General features: G+C 36.6%; 3 long non-coding RNA genes across 3 annotated transcripts; all 3 read left to right on the forward strand.

Moving 5' to 3' along the window:
* Positions 1 to 3,436: 3,436 nt before the first annotated feature.
* LOC139138329 (uncharacterized) lies at positions 3,437 to 6,566 on the forward strand. The gene is made up of 3 exons (XR_011553577.1): positions 3,437 to 3,552; positions 5,969 to 6,228; positions 6,428 to 6,566. It is a non-coding gene; the product is annotated as an uncharacterized lncRNA (long non-coding RNA).
* Positions 6,567 to 10,275: 3,709 nt separating this feature from the next.
* On the forward strand, positions 10,276 to 25,232 carry LOC139138331 (uncharacterized). Its single transcript, XR_011553579.1, has 4 exons — positions 10,276 to 10,391; positions 12,369 to 12,533; positions 14,206 to 14,273; positions 21,979 to 25,232. It is a non-coding gene; the product is annotated as an uncharacterized lncRNA (long non-coding RNA).
* LOC139138330 (uncharacterized) lies at positions 16,383 to 20,800 on the forward strand. The gene is made up of 2 exons (XR_011553578.1): positions 16,383 to 16,968; positions 20,572 to 20,800. It is a non-coding gene; the product is annotated as an uncharacterized lncRNA (long non-coding RNA).

Genomic DNA, 25,232 nt, shown 5'->3' on the forward strand with positions numbered 1-25,232 from the left:
GTTTTACACAGGCTTAAAGGTATACAGTCACCTGTAATCTAAATATGCCCTTATATGGTCAAAGGGGCGTTCCTTGGTATTCAAAATGCCCATGTGAGGGCGCTGTTTTTAAAAAGCGGACACCCGCTTAAAATCTGTGATTGGTTAGATTTTCTCTTTCCATGGTAACTGTGGCAAAATTGGAACAGGTGACAGTATACCTTTAAATTCGTAAATCACAATTGACCCATGGACCCGGTAATGTATTACCTTGAATGGAAATGATTATTGGACCAGTTTAATGTCATATTACTATATATAGCTCAGTGTGATGACATTGACCTATTGTGTCTCAGTCTTTCACTTTCATGCCTCACACAGGGTGAAAAAACTCATTTCTGCAGACCTAAATTTAAAGAAACGTGACATTAATTGATGTTTTATGTCATATTTATGGCGCATCCCAGCAAACTTGCGGTATGTGTATGTGTGTCATTTATGGAATGACTGCTATGCGGAATTATACAATTTATGGAATTGACGGAAATGTTTTCAAACGCGCAAATACCTTATATATGTCTACGTAAACACATCACAAAATGAATCATACATATACAAAAAATGTTACGTTTATGTGGAATATATGTGCTAATGTTGTCACATTTAATACATTTACGATGTTTTTATGTCGTCTTGAAATATCGGATATATGACAAATTTATTTTTACAGATTTTCTGCGTATTGATTGGAAATGTAACACAAAAATGTCGCATAAAGTATACCTATAATTGATATTTACGCCAAATTTATGGTTCATCATTACGGCATTATGCTGCCATAAATGGATTCTTTACTGTCGCATTTAATGAGCATTTAAACTGGCATATTTGTGTGTGAGTTCTGCATTTCCATGGAAACTGTCGTAAGTGCAATTTAGTGCAACACTATTTCGGTAAAAAATACTAATCTGATATTGAATATCACAATGTTATTTACATATTAGTATCCCGTTCGTCGTTTAGAAAAATAGTTATGACTCACTTTCCATGGAAATGCTTTGAAAAAACAGGAATAACATGTTTACATGAATAGCATTAAGTCTTTAATCCTAACAAAATCAAGAAAAGAATCTTATTTGCAATTGCGATAATGTCTTGAACATGGCCAAAAACGCATTCTATATATTGGTAAACCTCTATCGATTTTTGCATATTTGTAAATACATAAAAAATTACAATTAACAACAATTCACGATAATGTGTGTGTGTGTGTGTGTGTGTGTGTGTGTGTACACACACACACACACACACACACACACACACACACACACATACACAAAAACACTCTAGCTATAGCTGTTGGAAAAGCACACATCACGAGAACACGCCCGACTTCCTGTGACTTAAGGTTTGAGTACCACGCCACCATGAGAATCGTTCAAGAGGGATACAACATATCAACGCGAGCGGCGCTCGTTCATGATGCTCAAGACACAGCTCGATGTGATGGTCCTTTTACAATATTGCATGCATCCAATTACTTTTTAGCATATACTCTTACACTTAAATCTAGATAAAGTGCGGCTTGGACAATAATATCATAGTTGTTCGGTTTCTTTGTTTTCGTTGTCTGTGGTTAACGCAGCTTCAATCCCAAAACATGTTATCACACTTGTACCAGCCTGTGCTAAAAGAGTATCTTTACATATCAAGTGAAATCTTAAATTGTAATGATTTTCTCCATACTAATCAAAACATTTACGGTAGTCAATTTCACGTCAACCAAGTTTAAAATTACCGTAAATATTCTTTCAGTACGTAACATTCAGTTATGAAAGGAAAGAAAAGTGGTCGTGTTAATATTCTATTTGGTCATCAAAATATGCACAGAGACTTATAGATTTGATACCTTTCTAACAAAATATTTGAACCTATTTATCATTCTCATCTGATGCTTGTAGGTAAGACATTTGATCATAGTCTTTCGATACAGCCCATGAAGGTGCGTCTTTTGGAACCTGCCTTTCTGACATATAATTGTCAGTTTTGATATAGTTGCCATTGATGCTCGGCGCTTAGGAGATATATTTTCTAAAAAAATGCTATCGAGTGCTCTTTTGTAAGTTGTCAACTTTTTTGACCGCCATTTCAGTTTTCTGACTCTTCGGGGAAGAGCGCCGAATCCACTTTCGGGCATTGATGGTATTGCGTCTTTGTCATCGTCTTCAGAACTCTGATACTCTGGCTGAAGAATAGCGTTGATTTTTTTCTTCTTTTTTCGTTCCAGTCGGTCATCCCTAGGTCTTCAGTTCTGCACTTTAGTTTCTGAACAACAATAAAGGTATTTTTTATTTTAAGCCATGATCGCCAGGTGTGCTGAGTGTGTTCCAACTAAATTCGGTCATGAAGTTCGTTCTTATGAAAGAAATCATATTGTTCTAATATACATCCTCTGACATTAGAGATTTACAAATTAAGATAGTCAAGATTGTTCGCACATATACAACAGAGCTGTAGACTATCATGTGAGAAGACTTACCCTTTTGATTCGTTCATGACGACACATTTTCCCTGTGTCGAGCTTCAGTTGCTTTTCTCTGCCCTGTCATTTGCGTGTTCGCCAGTAAGTGTAGCAGCCTCTGTTGTTTGAATAAGATAAACAGACTTTTGTGATCAATGGGAACTAGATACTTGTAAAGGAAATAGTAATTGACAAATTCTTCTGAACAGTCAGGTTAATTTTTGTTGATCGCTGAATGGATTGATAAAATCCTAGCTAGTCTGGAGGACTCAGTCAGCCTACCTTCAATTTCTTGAGCACTCCACGCTTTCTCTTCATAGATTGAGCGTATTTCTCCCATGAGTTTCTTCATAACAGCGCGATTTTCTGGTTCGTTGAAACTGAAAGCAGAGAATAATGATAAGTTAATATCAATGAGTTTTCATGAAACTGAAAGCGGAGAATAATAATAAGTTAATATGAAAGAGTTTTCGTGCAATAATAAGTGGATGTTTCATTATTTTTTCATTACTTATTTGACAGGAAGTGTGGGTCATTTACCTTTTCTCAACGAAGCCCGTAAAGTCTTCGTGTGATAATAATTCCTTTTTCTTCACTGCTCTCTGCAAAACAAATTTAGAACGAAACAGGCTGAACCATTTTCAAACAAAACAACAACGAAACGTCACTCATTTTTCATCACAAAGAAACAAATTCGTTTCAAAAATACAAACGAAGAGTACAACGGATTTTCATTTAGGTCGCACTAAAATTTTCATACAGGACAATAATGAACAGTCACTATCGCTCCCCGTTTGCCAATTTGGCTTACGGTAAGGCGTGATGGTAGAGAACATGAACAAAAGCTGGTGGGCGTGATTTGAGAAGACAACGTGCCTCATTGAAATGCACACACATCGACCAATCACGGTTTGATAATATTTGTAGGCTACGCCCTCGCCATCCCATACGCAGTCCGACGTAATACAGATTCAAATTTGGTGTCCGTTAAATAAGTACAGCATTTTGGACTTGTTGTGGCTCTTGCTGATGACTTACTACACGTTTTAAAGGTAAGATTGTTAAATTATTTATCTTAAACACGATTGGAACTAATTTGTGATAATTGGATGAGGAATGTCGGTTTAATCAGCTAATGTAAGCTAATCTGCTTTTCTTTAAAAAATGTACACTTGTTTTTATGAGTAATTTGTAATCAGCTATAGGGCACTTTTGAGAAATTTGAAAAATATGAAGATCCAATTATCCCGAAATAGTTCCAATCGTGTTCTTATTATTGATTCAATAGTACGGTTTCTGAAACGTAAAGGCATACTCCCATATCCCATTTCCCTTTCATCTCTCTCTCTCTCTCTCTCTCTCTCTCTCTCTCTCTCTCTCTCTCCTCTCTCTCTCCTCTCTCATTATCAATATTTGTTATGTAAATCTTGCAATAACACGAAACACCTGCTAAGGCAAAGTTACCGTCTTTGACAATTTTCCATGAGTATTATTTTACCAGCAAATTGCACTTTTGTTAGAACCACGAAACGTGTTCAGGCCCGGCTTATAGAACGAAGTAGATTACTGTTTTACAATGACATGTTTCCAGCTTTCCAGTATCCATTAGATGACCGCTGTCACAAATAGTACAGTTCGCCATATGTCTCATGCCAGTTTCTCTACATTCCTTCTTGATATTAACCTTACTCTAAGGGGAAAGGTCATGGTGGCCATCATCAGTCAACGTGTGTCTCACACTTGTGCTCAGTGATAACAAGTTGACCCGTTTGTATATGTGAACAAATACTTGTACAGTGGAGCAGAAATTGGCGGAAAGGATTGCCTTACCACACATTCACAGCTAACGTGGATGTTATGTTTGCGTCTCCGGAATTTGCCGCTCGGAATTTTTGCCATCAACTGCTTTTTCTCCGCTTCAACTGCTTCAGTCTTTTGTTTTCATCATGTACAGCAATCGAGATCATATGTCTTTGCCAATGTTCGCGTTTTCTGCAATAAGAGGAAGTTCAAAATTGTATTTGGACATCCATTTTGTATTTTGTCTGATAGATAAGCAACAAAAGCCAATCAAAAGTCTGACGATTGCGAAGACCGCGATTTCATAGAAAACAGACATTAGCATAGCCTTCAAATTAGACAGGAAAGTTTACGTGTCAATTTAAATTGTCAGACTTACCTGATGATATTGAACTGTTATCAGAAGTATCGACAGGATTGTTCCAGAACTTTGTACTGAACGAGTATCAGTCATTAAGGTCTCGTCGCTACTGAACTAACAGAGGCAACCTCGGTCCCGACTGCGTGTTTATCATTTGTAGAATTCGACATTTCTGTGAATCGTACTAATGTAGGGTTCAGAATTTCTCAACTTGTGTGACTTGCAAGGAGCTTATTAAGATGAAAAGAACACACAAAGTCGCTGTTTTTTCTATAATGTTGTTCCCAAGCCGAGAGCAATCGATATCTAGTTCTGAAGTCGTATTTCCCTCCACTTTCTAAGTAGGTCATAGCACATCCAATCAGTGGGCTGAGAATGGAATAGGCTGCATGTAACTTTCCCTCCAATTTTAACTGGGTTAATCCAAACAGTTTCCTGGGAGGGGCTAGCTGTTAGCTGCACTCAAAATTCAGAGATGACAATTTGAAGCCTTCATCACTGTACATGCTGTGTACTTTGCGTGATTACCAAAATTATACTTTCTATCAATTTTGATATGCCATTTCATTGAGCTACAGTCCCTAGTCGAATGATACCGTTATTTGATCCATGGTATTACTGCGTAATGCAATTATAATATTGAAATGTTCTGAGTGTTGAGTCAAAATGAGACAGCTAGAATTCCGACCTTGACTATATCTACAGATGCAGCTGATATAGTTCTTATACACACGTGTCCTCTTAAGACTTAAATGCAGGAAACTTCACGGAATATACTCTTAAATGCAGGGAACTTTAGTGAATGATGCCAATCTGCTTGATAAAAGAAGGCTTACTCATTGGCTTACTTATGGCTTCCGATATTGACTTCGATTTACAAAAACGAAAAGTGAAACTGTGTTGACATTATTACAATTAGACCCCATTAACTTTTACAGCTGACGCACACGTCAAAACATTTACTTGGTCATTTTTCAAGCGTCCCCGTCTCAGTTCCAGCGAAAAAAAGTCAATTTAGTTAATTCTAAAAGTATAAGATCGGCATCTTGTTATATGTTGAGAAAGTTGCCAAATCGAGCGACTTAAAAAGCTTGTCTAGAATTAAAGCTAACATACCTGCTGCGAAGGCCTGTTTCCGTTCTAAATCGTTGCTGCTAGTGACTTTAGAGCTACGTGTACCCTGTCGATAAGTATATCTCGCACAAAGCGGTCATATAGGAGACCAAGGTATACTATATACCTCGATTAGTGTAAACATATAGAAAATAATCACATAATTCAGACGCATTTAATATGTTTGTTTCCAGAACTGAATGTCATGAAACGAATGGGCGCGAAACTGAGGGATCCGAGGAATAACGAAACATATCGAAAATGCTACCATTGTAACAGGAGACTAACTTACAGTACCTATAGTAATCACAGATTTCTGTTCTTTAACGTCACCAAAAACGAACAGAACAGGGATCCTTTCGTAAAGGAAATGACGAAGAGTTCTCAGACATTTCATCTAACTCCACAACATCGTTCAGTGATACTAATTCTGATGAGGCAAGCAGCAGTGAAGGTATCTTTCAAAATCGAAAATCATTATGTTTGTGCAAAAGTATACATATATGTGAGACGCTGCGAATGTACCTTGCAATCTTTGAATTATGCAATTTGCCGTGTGGAGTTCTTTTTAATTCACTGTTAACATGATTAATTAATTTACTTTTTGAGAGAAATCGATATATGTATATACTAACATGACACGTTTCTTGCAGATACCAAGTCACTCGCTAAATAACGCAAAACACTCGACATAAAGAAAAAAGCTGTTGTACCAAGGAGACTGTTGTCAAGTGGAATTTCATCCACTGATGTAAGCAATGAAAATGTCACCGAAGAACACACAGGTGTTACCGAGATGTGGTCATCATCAGACGACAATCATAAAGAAACCAGTATCATCGCTTGAAGGAAAGACTGTTGAGATTAATTAGAAGCCCATATTACTGACGTGGACTTATGGTTTCTGTGTTTGTGGAAATCGTACAGTTTTGTGAGTGACCGCACATTTCAAACATTGGTGCTCTTTATTTGGACTTTGCTTTCAGTCGTACCACGTACATTTGATAGTGACAAATGTGTTTCACACTGATATCGATCGTTCCCAAAATCTATGTACCAAATTAGATTGTTTCTCGGCATTGAGAGAGGCGACTTTCAAAAGTTTGCAGTGTGTGATAAATGTACAACATTGGTCAATATAAGTGGTGATATCGACTGGTGTAGTAAAATGCAAGACAGTGCGATTTCCAAAGGGACGGAAATATAACACACCCTGTGGTGGTCATTTCATTGAAAAAATTAAATTGAAGTACCGCTGTAAATATTTTGTTACAATTCGCTGATAAATTCTTCAGAAATTCTGCTTAAACGACCATATTTTAAAGATAATTGTGAAAAATTGCGGAAGAGAAAGATAGCACCGAATTTTACGCAGATATATATGAAGGAAACTATTGGCCTAATTTTCAGGTTGTAAAAGGAACTCCATAGCAGCTCCAAATATTTGTGTTGACTGGTTTAAACATTTCAAAAGACAAACCAACATTTCTGTTAGCGTTCTTTATATGGTAGTGATCACTTACGATTTAAAAAAGAAAATTTACTCCTTATCAGTTTGATTTCACCTTTAATGAATGAACGACATAATTTGAATGAGTTTTTAAACCACTCGTCGAAAAACAAACGACTGTTGAAAAGTGGCATCATTTTGCCCCACTTCTGACAGTACAATTGTAAACTTTTGTAAAGTTTGCGATAACTTAAAATGTCAGCATACATGAGAGATACGACAAAACTCAGATGTAAATCATCGATGCATTTTGTGCCATTTCCTAACATCTAAGAAAGTCTAATAAGAATTATATTGAAATTTCTACATACAGGAAACAATCCATTTGTTTACATTCCAAGCTATGACCTCAAGGACACCATCCATCATGTCGTCAGGCACAAGACAAGAGGCACTGGCGAATGTTCGCAGTTCACACTAATTTGCAAACTATGCTAGACTTCGAACACACGAAGATGGTTCTGAAGTAGTTTGTGATATAATTGGTGATATAATTATCTCGTGTGTTCCATGCAACTTTGATGGTAACGACAGTCATTACAGAAACCACATGGAAAATCGACATTAATCATGGTGCATGGCTGAACCATCACATTTCACGTGCAATTTTGTGGTGATGAGTGAGTGTTGAAATAGAAGGGAAGGCGAGGCTGGTGGTTGTATAGCTCTGCATGGCAGGGCTGTGTGTTATGCAGAGCTAGTGGTTGTAGCGAAGTATCGGATCCACGAAGGTACCGAACTGCTACAAAACTACGGAACAGATCGATCAAACGCACCGGTATGGTTGAAATGTGCTGAAGATCCATAAACTAGATTCTGCACATGAGAACTACATTTTTCTTGATTTAGAAATACGAGCACACGAAGCTAGTTCAACAAAGACATTTAGTATATTGTTCTATCAGCACTTCAACAAGTCTTCTTGAAGAGTTCGGTCATGACGCATGCGTGAAGTAATGTTACTCGAGCAGACCGTTCAGAACAATGCAACAACAACAAAAACAAATGAGGGCTACCTGCTCGAAAAAGAAATGATATTAGACTTGGGAGTGAATCCATAAGAATGACTTCCGAACTTCCTCTTAGTTACCTAAACAGATTTCACTCTTTATGTGCTGATATTGCGATTTCTTTCTCAACAAGATCCTGCGTTCGAAACGGAACTAGAACTGTAAGAACCATGAACTCATCCATTCGAATTATCTTTCACGGAAACTGTTCTTCACCGTATTCTTTTTGGTCAAACAACATGATTTATTTCAATTACTCCCCTCTGGACAGTGCTATCGGTCCTTTAAAGTGAATACCGCACGTTTTAGTAATAGTTTTTATCCACGTGCTGTTCAAATACTTTCAGATCGCAATTTTTAATTTGCAATTGTATTTTTATTACCTGTATCTATAAGATTTTATATTATGTTTTACTCATGGCTCCTTCGAATTACTTTTTTGGTTTTATAGTCAGTTTTTAAAGTGATTTTAGTTACATGTAATATATATTGTTGTTTTGTTTTGTGTGACGACAGCACAACAATTTCCTAATGTACATGCATGTGTATAATGGCAATAAAGTTATCTATCTATCAATCAATCAATCAATCTATCTATCTATCTATCTATCTATCTATCTATCTATCTATCTATCTATCTATCTATCTATCTATCTGAAGTGAAATATTAATGTCATAGGTCAATCAAACCGATTGTGAAAAAATCCTACGGTCGTATACTCGTAAATCAACAGAAGATTACACTATAGTATCAAGAATAACATTATAACTGTGTATTAATGGCGCAAATACTACGATCTGATTGGTCGAGACGGGAAATATCCATGCTATATTCGCAATATAACACATTTGGAAAATTCAAGAGCTCTCAGCTAGAGAAAATCCCCTTTTTGACGTTTCATTCCAAATTTCAATTTAATATTATGACATAACATTAATAAACTACACCAGCAGCGAGTATACCACTCAATTTTGACCAGTTCACTATCGCTCGTGCACATATGTACATTTCGTGATGAATTGGCCAAACCTCTCGTGGTATCCCGTCACTGCGTCTTATTTATTTCTCAAACATTGAATGGATGTGTACAGAAGAACACTGCTCTTATGTAGACTTTTAAACCATTTTAGTATGTGGTCCGCATAGTCTGTCTTCTTTGGTTTTACGAGACATTTCTTGTTACATGTATAATGATCGTTAAAGTTTTTCAGATAGTTTAGGATAGTTTCTAACATTTTGTCGTTACAGAGTTTGTTTGCATGTTCGAAAAAACAGTAATGCCATCGGAAGTTTACAGCTAGATTCATTTTTTATGCATTCATTTAGTTCTTCCCTTCTTTTCTTTTTCTCTAAATAAACAATGAGTTTCTCTCGTTTCATTAGACGATGGCATTGTGATCTGAACTTCTCAAAAATATCATAACTGATTAAATTGGTTTTGAACAATACACTCTTCAAACAAACTCCGAACCGAGAATTAGTACAAATTATCATGCATACACATGGTTTCCATGGTTTCAAGCCATAGAGTACAATAAGTGTGACTTGGCGCCCCTACATGCAGACAAAGATAACGTATCAGAATGTGAAGAGTTTCGTGACGGGTTTTCACGTTCGTGTTTTAATTATCAAAGGCCTCTTACGCCGTATTGAATTGGCCGGAAGCATTGCATTGCTCTGGGAGTTTACTTTTTGAAATTTGATTTTAACACGCGTTTTCCAAACCAAACTTAATTTATGTATGCTATCAACCAGACTCTATGTGAAGTGTTTTGCTTTGACTATCTTGTTACGGTAGAAGGGGCCAGACCAGTGCTCATAGAGTCACTCTTAGGACAAACGCTTAACTGCCGTGCACGATTGAATTTCCTCCGGAGAACTGAATTGTTTATTTTAATTTCAACCACGGTCATAGAGGGACCTTGGTTCAACTCTCAGTCTTTTTAGGGAGGGATGGAGGGAAAACACATGTTCAACGCATGCGTTGAGGGAACGCGCGAAATTCCACGAATAGCAACGGCGTGTCAGAACGTTCCTACTCTTTGTCTGTTCAATTTGGAAAAGTCAAACAACGGGAAGATTGCCTGAAAAAGGAGGTAAGTCTGTTAAAAGGTTTTGGTAGCGACGGATATGGTAAAGTTTAAAATGACAATCACACGCCTACTTTGAATCAAATACTATTGTTGCTTTGTGTTTTAAAATTATCTTTAACCAAGGAACGCCCTTACTTTATGTCGACATATTTCCAACTGTTTAGCTCGAGTGTACCCATTTAAAGTTTGCTAGAATTGGTTAAAAGGAACGCAAATGAAGATGACGCCCCATTTCAAACTTTCTTAGCTTTACGCTGCTTTAAGTTTGTACCATGTTTTGCATTTCAATTGGTCTCTAATCGTTGCATTTCAAACAATTTAAACGTAAACGATGGTCATCATGCATCATGTTACACTAGACATCAGCTATGTATTTAAAATCTGAGTTGAATCCGAGCATGCTGGAAACATGTCCATAAATTTGAAGAGTAAAATAGATATATAGTAAACGTTGATAAGTTTTGTCACAGGTCATGAAAGCGCAGTGCTGGATTTCCCGCGCTTATTGCCCTACGCAGATCACATGCAAATTACAGAATGTGTGATCACTCAACGTCAACCTAACTTGCGGCCGATGTAACTCGGCGATCCGCGCAATGAATGGAAACGATGTACAGCATTTAACATCTAGCAAAGATTCCTGAAATAGTATATTTATCAATTATGACAAATGAAATATATCATATATGCAAATTCATGCTAATGTCAACAGCACATCAAATTTAAGAGCCGTCAGACCAATACAAAGAAATTTAACTACAAAATTTGCATATGCAAATTCCGTAATCATTTTAAGCAACTGAATAAGGCAATCCCTAGCAACTGCCACTTTGATTGATTGCTATTAAACAATTTCAGAGAAGAATTTCACATAAAGCAAGTTCATTGTGTAGTATAAATATTTCAGCACAGAAGGACATTTCCAATGGGAATGCTCAGTTTCATTTTTGAACAGATTTGTTTTTTCTGACGACACAAAAACATTCTACAAGCTGCATTTGTTCTCATTTCGTAATGATTTGATTATACACGTCTGGGGGACTTAAAAATGAAATTTCAAATAAAATTTGGTAAACAATATCAGATTCTACCTTCGGTAATTATGGATTAAATATCAGAGCTACCTGACTAATGCTATTGTTTCACATTTTCAAGCTCATTTGAACATTTTTGGACAAGTAAATGTTTTTCTCCTCAGTGTGCAGAAGTATAAATTTATACTGTCAATGTTCGCTATCATTTAGGTCAGGATACGAAAACCGTGAAGACATTTACAAACCAGAAAATGAAAGCTGTAATAGAAGCAGTTGCAGTAAGATACATATTTTCTGACTAACACTAGCAACGTTAGCTTTAGATTTCAATAATTTAAACCATATATGTAAATGTGTACAAATCTTGAGTAACATACCAATTAAATGTTAAAGCTATTCGGTGAAATCGAAGAAAAAAACTTTGAAAAAATGACAAAATAGGATGAAAAATTTACATATGCAAATGTATTATTTAATTTGAAAGATAAGTGATGACAGAAAAATGAGTGGTTAAACGTAAAAATTCACTAATCATAGAAACTATGTCCTTAAAAAATACCGCTGACCTTACAGGTCAGTCGTATTGACAAATACATGAAATGTCAATGAAATAAAAGTAAACAATAATTGAAGAAATTCCTTACCTACTATTGGTTATACAAGCACCGTCTACAAATTTCCACCTTTATTGTAGATAATAATCAATACCTAAACAGGTCAACTTTGGTGCAGTGTCTTCAACTAAGAGTCAGAAGTCTATGACACATTATTATCAGATGTAGGCCTACCGCACAGATAGAAACTCAGCTACAGAGGATGGACGATGGACAATAGAGTAACCACACAGTTACGAGTGTAGTGATACATAGCGGCCGCCGCCCTTTATTCTATGCATACTACGCGGCGGCCATAACTGTGTGTAACCATTACGTTTACTGTTTTGTAGATAACGCTGTAGATATGAAGAACCGACTTATTCGAGTGTTTGGATAGAACACACAAGTATGGTGTGGAGACTGAAGTTAGTTGGGAGAGCACTCTAGCTGGACAAACCATGTATGCAGACAGATACCAGTCTCAGTGTTTTATGGACATACAAGGATAAACAGTGGTATGTAGTGTCCCATGATAGAAGTCTGTTTTTGTGAAAGACAAGACTTACTTCAAGGTTATTCACTTCTAAGAAAATGCACGCCCTTCATTTTTTACACGACATGACCCTTGAAATCGGAGTGAAGACACTCAGAAATACATTTGAGTGTTTGATAGAATACACAACGGAAGTGTTAACATTACTTATCGTCATGATTGTAGAGACTGAATTTGATTAGGATGAAGATAATTAGTCCCGGCTTCCTTCATATATATATATATATATATATATATATATATATATATATATATATATATATATATATATATATATATATATATATATATATATATATATATATATATATATATATATATATATATATATACAGCAGGCTAGGCAGTGATATGTTGAATTTTCTGTATAATTTTGATTCTGGTACTCGTAATCATGACATGAAAGGCAATATGTTGTATGGTATCCATGACTCAGTGTTTTTATTTTATGTAAATATGTTTTCATCAAAACTTGCATATGACAAAGTAAAAACTAGTATTCGATAGACGCCTCTGTCTGACACAAATGTCGTAGTGGCTGCTTTACAGAAAAACTGATCAGCATTCGTCTGCATTCATTGTATCATATTTCGTCTACACGGAGTCAGCGGAGTGTTGAGTATTAACCGACACTAAACTGTTCAGATATCATCAACATGATATTACAGTATTTCGGCACCTCAGCTCTCGTCGTCGTAAACTTAAAGCCTCTTTACGGCAACAGCTTAAGGCTGCCCGTTATGATTTTTGCGTAGGTCAGCGGAGCGGAAATTATGGTCTGACTCGCGAGAATTTTCAGTTCCGTGTTCTCCCCAAACACTCAAATGAGTCGGTTCTTTTTATTTACGATGTTATTTACAAAACTTGTGTGCGAAGAACAAAAAAGTAAACGTAATGTTTACGCGACTGTCCATCCTCCGTAGCTGTAAATTGTAAATTATATTTTTCTACATATGGGCCTGGAAAGTAACCCACGAAAAACACACAAATATATTTCACAATAGCATGTAAAACCACGACACATCCATTACTAAGTAACAGGTGCCTTACAGGTCGTTTCGCGAAGCTGTTATAATGAATTAGGCAAAAAATGCTACACAGGCCACGCGAACTGGCGTCACACGTGTCACAAACTCGCGCGCCTGTCATGGTCCGCTCGCACGGGTTGTTATTTGACTACTATCTCCCACTTATCCTGGGGGGGGGGGGGGTACTACCATAGAAAGGCTGTACGGGTGTGTGTCAGCAAATCCCTAACAATGGGTCATATTTTTGGAATAAACATGGGTAAATGTTTTCAACTTAGGCGGCACACCCAGTATGAAAATATCAGGAGTATCCTTCTCGGGCCACTAATATCTGATTTCCGTGAGCATTTGGGCTGCTCGAACAAGAAATGGCAAGCGAAGATGAGGGGCTGTGCATTTGCCTGGGTTGTCTGGAATTCCACTTTTATTTGATTGGCCCTGACCTACAGTCCTACGGCTGTACACAAAAAGAATCACCATGATTCCCTTTTTTTACGGGTAGCCCTCTATTTAAATGAAGGCATAATGAACAACATTCTGCTGTCAATGCAAGACTTGAAGCGACTGTTGCAAAGCTTCTGTAACCATGTAGCACTTTTCTTTCAGGTGTTGTTGCTAGCGATAACGGTCACGGTGGTAAGCTCATGGATGTCACAGCTGCCTCTGCGGAAAAGGTCAGTAGGTCTACTACACTAAACACAGGGTATTTATTGCGCTGGTGAATATCATATTCGCCATTGCTCGACAACAAATAACTAAAGAAATGATCTGTTCTATCGGTCTAACACTCAGTTGTATTATGTCTTTACTTAGGGAACGAGCACAATTAACGGCAGGGGGGGGGGGGGGCGGAAGAGAAAATATGTGGTGCGTATATTTTTTACAGGCCCCCCCCTAACACCAGCAAAAATTTTAGTGGCCCCCCCATCACCGGCAACAAAATTTTTGTGGCCCCCCCTCCCCAAAAAGAAAGATTACATAGGTACAAAGTTGTACACATATATATAATCCTTATAACTTTTAATATATGCTTTAGTGAAAACAACATTCTTGCATTCTTGAAATAAATAATAAACAAATAAATATATAAATAATAAACAAATAAATAACTTTACTTCAACTGAGTATCTGTATGATGTTTTCAGATGTTGGGGAAAAATGTATAACATGACCGTTGTGATTTCAATGCACTTTCCACAACCCAGTGTCTGCCTTTCTATGACTACCCAAGATATTCAATGTTACTCCACTGTAATGACAGTCTGCCATTGGAATAGTCATTCATGGGCTAACTATAAAAGACCCATTAATGCCATTTTTTCCTCCTTTTTTTCAGTATTTTTTTCCTGTGTGTCCACTACGTATTCTAGTCCTGAACTGCCTATTAGCCAGTCCACATTCCTGTGTGGAACAGGTTGAATGGTTATTTGAGGAAAACTAGGCAGTCCATAGCAGTCCACCTGCCACATGCCAGTATTGGAAATATGACATGTTAAAATTTGAACATTCATCACTGGCTATGAATGTGAAATCAGACTCAGCCATGTGAAGTAACCATTCATTAGCAGTCCTATTGAATTCATGATAGAGGAAGATTGTCAATGGATTGAATGGTAGCTTACACATGTGGCGGTAAAAATTTAGACATGCATTAATAAACTCCAAGGACTGACTTGTTGTCAATTCTCATGTTTTCACATCCCTATTGTCTATTTAATTTATATAAATTAGGCGGCACTCATGTGTATAGTTGATTTTACTTGGGTTAAGTTTTTCAGGTGAAATTACTCATGTTTGCACTATAGAAATGCCACATGGGTCACATTTACCAGTTAAATTGTTCATAGACCTAAATATTTAGTGGCTACAGAAGCAACGGTTTGCCATTTTAAAGTGACAGTATAAAGCTGTAATTTTTTGATTTTGTTAATATTTTTGTTAATGTATCAACTACACTTACTTCATTGGTTCACAAATTTAAGTTGAATTAGCTCGTTGATATTATCAATACAACCAACATACACTTTGTGTGCATGTATATTATAAAAGTTCACTGTTATTGTGTTCAATTGAAGTTTAGTCCAGACCAAAATGTGTTTACCAACAATAACAATGCTGACTGTACATAATACAGGTTGTGAAGACTGGATATTTGAACGTGTTTTAGAAAATAGAAAACATTAGCAATACTGGCTAACATGACTTTGAAAAAGGAGAAAAACCTGTAGTCGATGTACGAAGAACACAATTTCTGCCAAAATTATGAAGTTACAGCCTATCCCTTAAATATAATTAGCATTGGTTTCATTCATCTCCATTCAAAAAAACGAGACCAGGGATTTTCAGTATAAACCAATGAATATGACAAGAGGGAAGTCATGTAGATTGCTGCAAACGTCTGTGAGCAGCCTCTAAATAGTCTAAATTAAATCAGCACAGATCAAATTTTAAACATCGTTTATTTTTATTTTCAAAATGTGCAATAATAAACATGTTCACCGCTAATATTCCATATGATCGGAACCTGCATTCTATTGAAAGGTACTCACATTTCCAGACGTAATATGGTTGGATCTGTCATTAAATTTTTCTCATACGGTCCACGTTTTCGCGTACGTCCGTCAGCAACTGGCTATGATGTGCAGTCATGTACATGTACGTCAGATCATCACACAACGTCGAACACACTTGCGACGGTTCTGCATCTGCCATTGTAAAACTTTCGCGATTACAACTTACATAAAACTTAATGGAAACGCAGTACAGGTACTGTTCATCCCCAACCGTTCAAAAGTCGAGCCGGATGGACTAACGGTTCTGACGATGTATGATGTCGTGACTTTGGAAAGAGTTGTGTTGGAAGAGTGGACGGGACGCAAAAGGGTATGAACGTAAGAGTCCCGTAAATGAGTATGCTTGGATTTAACGAGGCTGATCAGAATTGCAATAGGGTTCACTTAGTGTGTTGGACGTCCGTATTTTAACTGATCTATTCATATAAAGTCAATTTTTGCTTATTAGAAAAATCTAAAAGAACAATTTACGCGTACTTGAAATGTCAAAATTTTGCGACGATCACGACCCTTGACCTTTCGAATTTGACACGATCACATTGCATCTCTCAAATGAGATTGCGCAGATTTGTTGAAGTAATGGCTGTTCACACCAGCTGAATCTTACGAATTATGGCTGATTTCTCGGTCATTTCTTCCCCAGTGACGACACATTTTGAGTCAAAACAGCAAGTGAGTTAGGTCTAAGTGGTAATGTTTCAGTTGGCATGAAGGTAAAGTGTATTTCCCCGCGACAGTGTTGGATGCAGTGACCGAGATAGCAAGTCGTCGTGGACGATAATTTTCCATTCATCCGGTAAGTATTTGAAATGCATATTTATAAAGGGCAATTACGAAATTAGTATGCCTTATAGAGAGGCTTTTCTCTGCACATTGATGTTTTCCTGGGAAGCTTGGTTTTGTATATGGCCCGACATTTTTAACCTGAGCTTTAGGGGTGAAAAGAAAGTACGTATCTGTATACCTGGACAGGGCGGAGGGAGGTGTACAGTGGGCCATTAACGCAAAACAAAGCTGGGCTTGAACAACGCCTAAGCTAAGTTTGCGTCCATGGTCTCACTCAGTGCAAAAACACTGCTATAAAAAAATAGGCGAAATGAAAATATTAAAAGAAAACCAAACTACCGGTAGATCGTAGGATGAACATGGCTATGTAACTTATGATTGTTTGTACCACCCGGTCTTACTTGCATTTTTTACTTCTTTTGTATACATGGCAGGGAAAGACACTTATTTTTTTATCCACTTGCCCTTCGGGCAAGTGGGGGGTTCAGTTCACTTGCCCGAATTGGAAAACCACTTGCCCAGTATAATTTACGTGTTTGAAAAAAGCTAAAACATTGGTTTTTATTTCACTCACTTTATTTTGAAAATTATGTTATCATGAGAAAATGTCAGACATTCTCATAGGGTTCTCTTCACACTTCTAAGAGTGCTGGATGGCTCATTTATATTCCATTAATTACTAAAGCCCCATTACCTGTATCTTTTAGCATTCTTTATGTGATTTTACTTCTGAACTAAAACAAGTTTTTTTGGAATTTGCTCTTTCAGGGTTGGAATACAAGTATTGTTAACTGCCCAGTGAGACTGCATGTGCAATTTTGAACAAGAAAAATAATAAATATGTGCCCAAATGTAAAATGGCACCCCATGCAAATATAGCAAAACCAGTGTGCACCGTGCATATATGCATTTGAATATTCACGGAAACAACAGAGTAGTCCAATGTAATGCATAGTGTTGAATGTTTTCAACTGGGACATGCTTTGTTTTCTTTTTAGTATGGTGGGAAATCATAATAACGGTTAAAATGTAAATTTACTTGTCCAATTTTTCACTAAAGAATGTTTTGTAAAGCAGTAAAAGACTATAAGCTTATCCTGTAAATGGGTAGAATTTAAAGAAAACCAGAGAAAATAGGAAGCCTTTTTAGGTCAACAAATTTCAAGATTTACAGCTAGTGGGGCTTTCATATTCATAGAAAAAATTCTAACAGTTCATATGTTTGTATGTTTACTTTCTTGGGTTAATGTACAAATAATAACAGCCATTTCAATTGTACCTTCAAGGTCTTTTTGCTTTTAAAAGTTTTAACTTATCTATACAGAAAGAAAAAATCTGTAGCTATAAAGGAATGTTTTGAAGCTTCTGAAAAATAATGTACTTCTTTGTCATGTTTTTACTGCGCTTATATCATACACCAGCCCTATAAAGTTTGAATTGCCATTGCACTATACCAGTATCCTATGTTTTTCTAATAACCTAGGTGGTCTTATTATTGCTCATGCGCAGACTAAATAGAATTAAAACCAACAACCTAAGGCGTCGGTGTTTTTCAATGTGTGTAAAAGCTGAATTTCTCGATGTCAAACTCGCTCCAATTGCTTCTTGACAGTCATTTTAGAATGGGAAAATTCACAAACAGAGAGGTTGGTCGCCACGGACAAGTAACTTTTGGCTTATTGACCTGAAAATTAAGTCAGTGTTTGTTGAAAATTCAAAGACTTGACCCGTTGACACCAAATATTGCTCATGACTTCATTGCATGCGGTCTTGCCACTCACTGTCCCTCAACAAGTTAACATTGAAGAGTACGTTTTAGTAAAAGTCCAATTTTATGTGGTGATTTTTAACCACTGGACTTTATTTTTACATTATTATAAAAGTTCATACAAAGCACAAAAACCGCTGTGTGTTTCTTTTTTTAACCGTATCGACATATTGTGAGACACCGTAACTTCACAGTCAATGCAATGAACTTTGGTGAACGTACGTTCCACCAGCTGAACAGCTTTTTCATATGCAAAATCAGCGTACGGTAATTTACGGGTACCGGTGTATTGTTTGAACTGGATTTTATTGACAGCGATTATTATATATTGATTCTTTTCGTCAACTCTTCATGCAATTTTATGAAAAATCTTATGGAAATGTTCACAATGACATAATATGATTATTTTTTTTTTGTTGTTAAGTCCGTGTTCCCTCACCAGAAAATCGCTCTCGTGAATTAGATTTCTAGGTAATTATTTTTTTCACTTGTCCCGTCGGCAGTGGCATCGGAGGTTCACTTGCCCGAACGCGACTTTCACTTGCCCCGGGCAATCGGACAACCCTTAGTGTCTTTCCCTGCATGGTTACTTTTAAAATCCATTGTTAATATGATATTGCCAGGTAAGAAGCCTTGTATTGAAAGACAGAAAAAATATTTAAAAATGTGATACGTCTTAATTTTCAAGGGACAGCAGCTGTAATTTTTTTGCCTCATGTATTAACATACTTTAACATACTTTCTTGTATTGATTCAAATTATGAATTGTGATGCCCTCACTTTGTAAAGATGTACATAAATTAATCAGAATAGTGGCTGTGGCAACTAGTCAAGTCAATACAACGTACACAAGCCCAATACATTTCTAGACATATATGTTACACTTTCAATGTATTAATTTTGCACTCGCAAAGATGTATGTAAAAAGTTCCTGTATGTGTATGTAACAAATTACACACATGTTCTGAAACTTTATTGTAAAGTTGTCGTCTTAATAAATGTTGCTAAGTTCATCAGGGTTCGAAATTTATTTTTTTGTTTGGTGGTCAAGTTTGACCACCAGATTCAAATTTTGGTGGTCATTTGCAAAATTCTGGTGGTCAAAAATAATTGTCATTGTCAGAGTGTAATTCTTGTGGAGGTCAGGGTCCATAGGGGTGAATAGTGGGCTGACATCTTGTTCTGGAACCATTCCACTATGCTGCTACTCGTGTTACGTTGGTCTATGTTGGATGCCCAGTAAAATCCACTAGAAAATTTTCAGTATTTTCACAACTTGAAATGAGTGCATGAGTGACTGACTGACTGTAAGTTTTGACAGAATTACAAACTGAGTTATCAAGAAATGACAATTACTGCTGATAACATGACAATTATTGCATTTTTTTTTGGACTTATGAAGTTTTGTCAGAGTTTTGTACAATGAGATGTTATGCAACATTTGCAGACTTAATCACAATAATCATAGCAGTAAACAGTAAAACAAAGAGAGACATTGTCTATCCAAAGGAACGCCTCACTTGGGTAGATTGGAGTGGGGTTGAAGGACTGACATTGAACCAAAGTGGAGGGACTGTGATTGAACAGACAAGATGTGTACTAGATAACTGCTATATCTATCTCTGAGGATAATATATTGTTTCTGGATACTCCTAGCAATAAACTGTGAGAGGAATGTAAGACTTACAGCTTTGCAGCACTAGTGTGACCTCCGAAAATTTGGTGGTCAACATTGACCACCCACAACAGAATCTGGTGGTCCAAATGAGATAATTGGTGGTCTTTTGACGCATGACCACCGGGTATTTCGAACCCTGTTCATTCTCTCTTTCGTTTTCATTTCAGTGTGCATGTCAGCCAAGGCCCAAGAGAAATTTGGCAAGAATAATCATGACTTACGTAAAGAAGTCTTCAATGTCAAATTTCAAAACAAAATAGGACATGAAAGACAAGACTTGGCCAGAGTTAAATGAACTCTTTTAAAAACTAATCTTTGACTAAATCACTTTTCACTGTGTCTATGAAATTTGTTGAAGCCAAAAATTTATTAAATTGGTCATCAGACTTACAGATATGTTTTGTGCTTTTTATTTTGAACGTTTGGAAAGGTGAGTCTGCTTGTGTTTGCTGTGTTCAGGTGAGTCAGAGTTGCTTTTAACTCTGTTTGGCCTGTCTTAGTTTTAGGCCAAATATGGTTAAATTACATCTCCAACCAATTGTATCATATAATTCACCGTAAGAGGCTGTGTAAAAGTACTTGATTTTACTGGAATTTGATTTCACTTATTTGATGTTTGCTTACACCTTGCAAACATGCAAGTGTAACAATGTTTACCGATTCATAACGGCAACATCAAAATAAGTAAAATCGGGTGTCAAATCAGTACTTTTCATGGTGCTCTTTTTCTGCCAGGATGACCCTGTCATTCATATGTGCATTCAAATAACCATTCGTTCACATACATGTGAGTGGATTCAGAATAACCATTCGTTCACATGTATGTGAATGGCTAGCTCATTTAAATATTTCGGCCTATACACATGTTACCCACGTGCTTCTGAAATGAATGTGGACTTCCTGACTGCCTATTCCCTATGCACATGCATTACGCCATGCCAACTAGCCATGTGAATGCTAATTTCACATGGTACTGACAGGCATTCCTGTTCTATAAGGGTTATTTCCTATAGCATGATGAAATAACCAGTTTCAACCGAGCCTCTGTATCATTACCAACAATTATTGCTGTTGACAAATGAAGTCAATTTTCAATAATAATATTGCTCATTTTACACATAACAACTGCATTGTGAGGTTTAAGACTTGGTATTTCATCATGCTACAAGAAGTTTAACAAGGAACTCCAGCTTCAACAAGGAAAAAAAATGCTGAAAAATATTCTCTGTCTGTCATGGTGTAAAAATTTTGGTGGCCCACCCCTTACCTTCCCTGGAATTTCATGGCCCACCCCAAGAACACTCATTTTTTTCGTGGCCCCCCCCATTTTCTCTTCCGGCCCCCCCCTGCCGTTAATTGTGCTCGGTCCCTTAATCTACAAATATCACGTTTATGTTCTCAGTTTCATGTGTTGATGAGCAAGTCAACAATGGTCAATATATGAAATGGAACGAATTTATACAACGCATTGTAAATCACAGGTGAAGACCCTACAGCTGTGCACATTTGCTTGTGTTGTAACAGTACGCCGATGAACCAAATACGATATTGAGTACAAAACTTTATCTTTACAGAGAAGAAAATGGAAACCTCGAACAAAAGAATACACAAAGTTGAAACGTTGCAAGTTCAGAATGAAAAAAAGTAAAAAGAAGAGCCATGGCTTTAGCGCGACAGGATTCTACAAGGATTCTACAAGGATATCAACGAGTGAAACTGTACACCGGGACCAAACTGCCGTGTCACAAAGTTATGCTCTCATGGTGATAGAAAGAATACGAAATCTTTAAAAAACAATTAGCAAATAAGTTGTCAGCTGGAGGATCACTTCTTACTAAACAGCTATCGGATGATATTTATATCACGAAATATCTATCGGATATTTCATACATGACTAATGGCGTGCCGCATAGGTACGCTTTATCACTCGTTGAAAAAATGGAGGGACTTGAAGAAATGCTTATAAATGTATCATTGGTCAATGAGAATATGTCCGATGGGGTCCCTTTGGATTTCTCCGATTTATCCAATGTAAAATCACATATTTCATCACCCATTACTAGTCGGTGCAATGTTGGCTCTATTGAAAGTGCATCACACTTATCCCGAGATAGCAGAGTACATCGCAGTACATTTCAGCTGAAAGACCACGGCGTCAATCGCATAAGATCAGAATGTGCAAAAAAATCATCAGAGTTTAGAATTTTTGGAAAAATTTGTTACTTTCAAATATTGACCGCAAGTGTGTTTTAGTGAGAATGGCGTGCAAAAAACGCTTGACCTCTGTAAAAATTGATGTCAACAACAGTACTCTTGTGTTATCTCGGAAACAACGTCACGTATATTCTTTTTTAATTGAAGTCATCGTATACGTCTACAAATAAATGAACTTTATTCTGTAATCCTTGACATATCATTCCATATTTTCATTGTCAATGATTTGCCTGTTTCTGGGCTGCAATCCTTGACATATCATTCCATATTTTCATTGTCAATGATTTGCCTGTTTCTGGGCTGCAATCCTTGATATATCATTCCATATTTTCATTGTCAATGATTTTCCTGTTACTGGGCTGCAATCCTTGACATATCATTCCATATTTTCATTGTCAATGATTTGCCTGTTTCTGGGCTGCAATCCTTGACATATCATTCCATATTTTCATCGTCAATGATTTGCCTGTTTCTGGGCTGCAATCCTTGACATATCATTCCATATTTTCATCGTCAATGATTTGCCTGTTTCTGGGCTGCAATCCTTGACATATCATTCCATATTTTCATTGTCAATGATTTGCCTGTTTCCGGGCTGCAATCATTGACATATCATTCCATATTTTCATCGTCAATGATTTGCCTGTTTCTGGGCTGCAATCATTGACATATCATTCCATATTTTCATCGTCAATGATTTGCCTGTTTCTGGGCTGCAATCCTTGACATATCATTCCATATTTTCATCGTCAATGATTTGCCTGTTTCTGGGCTGCAATCATTGACATATCATTCCATATTTTCATTGTCAATGATTTGCCTGTTTCTGGGCTGCAATCCTTGACATATCATTCCATATTTTCATTGTCAATGATTTGCCTGTTTCCGGGCTGCAATCATTGACATATCATTCCATATTTTCATTGTCAATGATTTGCCTGTTTCTGGGCTGCAATCCTTGACATATCATTCCATATTTTCATTGTCAATGATTTGCCTGTTTTAGTAGTATTCCTCAACGAGTCATGATCACTTCTTCGATACGTCAATTTTCAATCGTAAAATGGATTCTGGGTTGTTATTATTGGTGAGATATCTGATATTTTCGCTGCATATAAGACGCTTTTTAGAATGAAGTAACTGGTAGCTTACTTTTATATATAGTCTTACAGTGTATACAGTGTATATACAGTGTATATAGTGTGATTGCGGTTTTCTAAGGATGACAGGTAGAATTTGTCTGCACAAATTGAGTTGTTTCGTTTTGATACTTCGCTGAAATGTGTGTACTTTTCCAGTAAGAATTTCAAAGGTTAGTAGATGTCGAAACGTTTTACAACCTGCTTATTTTATTTAATGTGTGATGTTATAAATGTAAAGTAATTGATGTGAATTTATAGGAAGATACTCCATCGTATGATTGAGTGTCACAATGAAGGGATTCCTTGAATATGAAGTCCGACCAAACTATTTAACAATATACACTGAGACATTTCCATGTTAGAGAAAAGTCTCAGGCTGTATACATGTTTCTGACTTCAAAGTTATCACTCACAACTAACATAGGTCATGTCGTTCTACCATCTCGCCCGTTGCTTCAATTTAATTACCGAAAACATTATCAAAAAATTATCAAACTAGTCTTCCAATAGGACTGGGCATATATGACGTAAGGGTTTAGTTCACGACAAAGCGTTAATGAGTTCGATCTAGTTTCTGCCTTGTACTAAAAGAAAGATGAATATAGAAACTGCAATACCAGATACAAAAGAGATAGACCAAAGCCTTAAGAGCAAAAAGATTTTTACCCAGTAATAGGACTACAACATGACTGAACGATCACAACCAACCAATTTATCGCCAGGTAAACTTGGAGGTAGGTCCTTACATGATTCAATGTGACCAGTCCTTTGCCACACGATAATTTCAATGGCTGAAAACATGGGCATATATGAATTACAATATTTCCTATAAAATAATTAATTAATATCGTCAGTGAAAGTGAGTAGTCACTTGCAGGTGCCACGCATATCATATACGGAAGACCGCTCAACGATAACTGAAAATTACAATATACTGCTGAAGAGTGTTCGCCGTACAAGAGTTTTACTCTACAGCTTCCATCACACACGTGTTCTTCTCAACACTCCTGTTGATAACAATATATATTAGCTGTCCACTCGGGCCAGTAGCTGCAGCTTTTAATTTTTTTCACTAATTTTGTTTGTCAATGTTAAGTACCGTAATATCTCTTTCAACTCTGGCGTTCTATTCCCCAAAGCATTTGGATGTACCATAGACCCTCGAGAAAAACGCAGTTTGAACATGAGAACTGCATTGTTTTTGTTGATAATTGAAGTGTAAACAATAATATAACGTATTTTACATCTAAAGACGCTATTTTGACAAGCTTAATCGTAAGTGTTTCAACATACTTTAGAAGAAATTGTAATTAAAATACAAAAACAAAAAAATGAAAAAAAATAATCAAAAGCCTAAGCTACTTGCTGTCCCCTTTAATAATTGGTTTGAAAAGCACGATAATGGCACTAATTTTGCAAAAGATACTTCACTAATAAGTTATAAATTTTAATAAATCATCATGGCGGCTGGA

This window comes from Ptychodera flava, chromosome 8 (genome assembly GCF_041260155.1).
Source record: "Ptychodera flava strain L36383 chromosome 8, AS_Pfla_20210202, whole genome shotgun sequence".
NCBI classification, from domain to species: Eukaryota; Metazoa; Hemichordata; class Enteropneusta; family Ptychoderidae; genus Ptychodera; species Ptychodera flava.